Source organism: Lolium perenne, chromosome 1 (assembly GCF_019359855.2).
Source record: "Lolium perenne isolate Kyuss_39 chromosome 1, Kyuss_2.0, whole genome shotgun sequence".
Lineage (NCBI taxonomy): Eukaryota > Viridiplantae > Streptophyta > Magnoliopsida > Poales > Poaceae > Lolium > Lolium perenne.
Genome location: NC_067244.2, coordinates 62,076,490 through 62,078,420, shown reverse-complemented (window position 1 = coordinate 62,078,420; position 1,931 = coordinate 62,076,490). Strand labels below are relative to the sequence as shown.

General features: G+C 44.4%; 1 long non-coding RNA gene across 1 annotated transcript; it reads right to left on the bottom strand.

The window, feature by feature from the left end:
* Positions 1 to 799: 799 nt before the first annotated feature.
* Positions 800 to 1,606, bottom strand: LOC139838631 (uncharacterized). Its single transcript, XR_011756254.1, has 3 exons — positions 1,503 to 1,606; positions 1,290 to 1,400; positions 800 to 1,172 (listed from the first exon to the last, which is right to left on the bottom strand). It is a non-coding gene; the product is annotated as an uncharacterized lncRNA (long non-coding RNA).
* Positions 1,607 to 1,931: the final 325 nt, after the last annotated feature.

Genomic DNA, 1,931 nt, shown 5'->3' with positions numbered 1-1,931 from the left:
TTCGAGAATTTGCAAAGCGCTTGGCGTGAAGGTTCACCCTGCACGTGATCTTGCAGATCACTTGTTCCCTGAGTAAGTTCTCCTATTTACCCATATACTGAGCAACAACAGCTTTGGCTGCTTGGGGACAGGCACGGCTCGAGTGAGTTCTCCTATTTTCCCATATACTAAGCAACATCTTTGGCTGCTTGGGGACAGGCACGGCGCTCGGGGAAGACCTCCACGGGAACATGATCGTGCAGATCACTTGCAAAGGGCTCGGGGAAGACCTCCACGGGGACGGCCTTGCCTGCTTGGGGACGGGCACGGCGGCGCCTAGACATGGACAAACGGTTCCGGCAGCCGGCCCTACCTGAGCAGCGACGACGCGACCATCGAATCTAGAGTTTCTTCGCACTGGTGGAAAAAGGGCCTTTGGTCGCGGTTCGCAACTGCCATTAGTCGCGGTTGCGCACCCGCGACCAAAGTAGCGCGACTAAAGCCCCCCCCCCCCCCCCCTTACGAACCGCGACTAAAGGCCCGTCCACGTGGGCCGCAGGCGAGCGCCAGGGCGGAGGACCTTTAGTCGCGGTTCTTCTGGCCAACCGCGACTAAAGGCCTCCGCAGGTTTAGGGTTTAGCCCCCCCTCCTCCTAAATCTGGTTTCTTTTTAATTTGTATTGTTTTATTTCTTTTGGGTTTTAATTTTGAAGGAGTTTCACATATTCTACGGCACTACATACATGCATATGAATGTACAATTTCAAAAAAATTTGAAATTAGAACCAAAAAGAATTCAAGAGGAATATACAATATATATTCAATATCGGATGACCATATACAATTTTGAACAAGTTTCCATCCATAATTTAGTGCATATGAAGTTCTACGTCATCGTAATGGTGTTCTCCTCTAGGATCGATGACTTCCCTCGCCAACCATCCAGCTAGTTCCTCTTGAAGTGGTCGGAAGCGAGCTTCTGGACTAAGCGTCTTCCGGAGGTTATTCCTCATGATGTTGTTCTCACACTTCTGGTCCCGCTCATTGCAGTATCTCCGGATCCTCTCACAAACATAGTATCCACATAGATTGGTCCCCGGTGGCTGAATATCCCCAGTCGTCCGCACTGCCATTTTAAAATGTAGTTCTTTTTTGAATTCACCGACCTTGGTATCTACGAACCGTCTCCAAACCCTACGAGGCAAAGAAAATTAAATGAACAAGAGAGTTATTAATTAGTTACTTGATATTAGGAAATGATGAACGAAATAGGCCGATCGATATAGAGCGCAAATGAATGAAAATAATTACTTTTGCATCATTTTTCTCATGTCGGCCCAAAGCGCCGGATCCATATTCAGAGAGTCGTGGACGAGAACTGAGGAGGTGTGAAATTGAATTACCATAAGAATCCAGTGGAACCTGCGGACACGATACATGCACGATCATGCATAACTCATCGATTAGCCACATACCATGCATGGAGTAAACAAAAGAGAATGTGCTCAAGACAGAAACACTCACCCAAAATGGTAAGGAAATAGAATATCACTTTTGAGTTTCTGTTTTCTAATAAACCGCCACAGGTCATCCTCCACGTCGGCGGGGTGGTGTTCTAACACATATGAATTAACGATTTGTGGGTCAATGGACCCAACATCATGGATGTTCCTTATTCGCATTTCCCGCTTCTTCATTCTGCATAATAGCGTACACAACAAGATAGTTAGGACAATATATATATATATATATATATATATATATATATATATATATATATATATATATATATATATATATATATATATATATATATAGTGCAGGCAATGAACGAGATGGGGTAGAAATTAATAAATCACTTACAGAACGTAGCAACTGATGATAGATTTGTCGAGGTCGCGCAGATTGAAAAGCTGGAACAATTCACTCAGATGAATTTGTACATAGTAATGT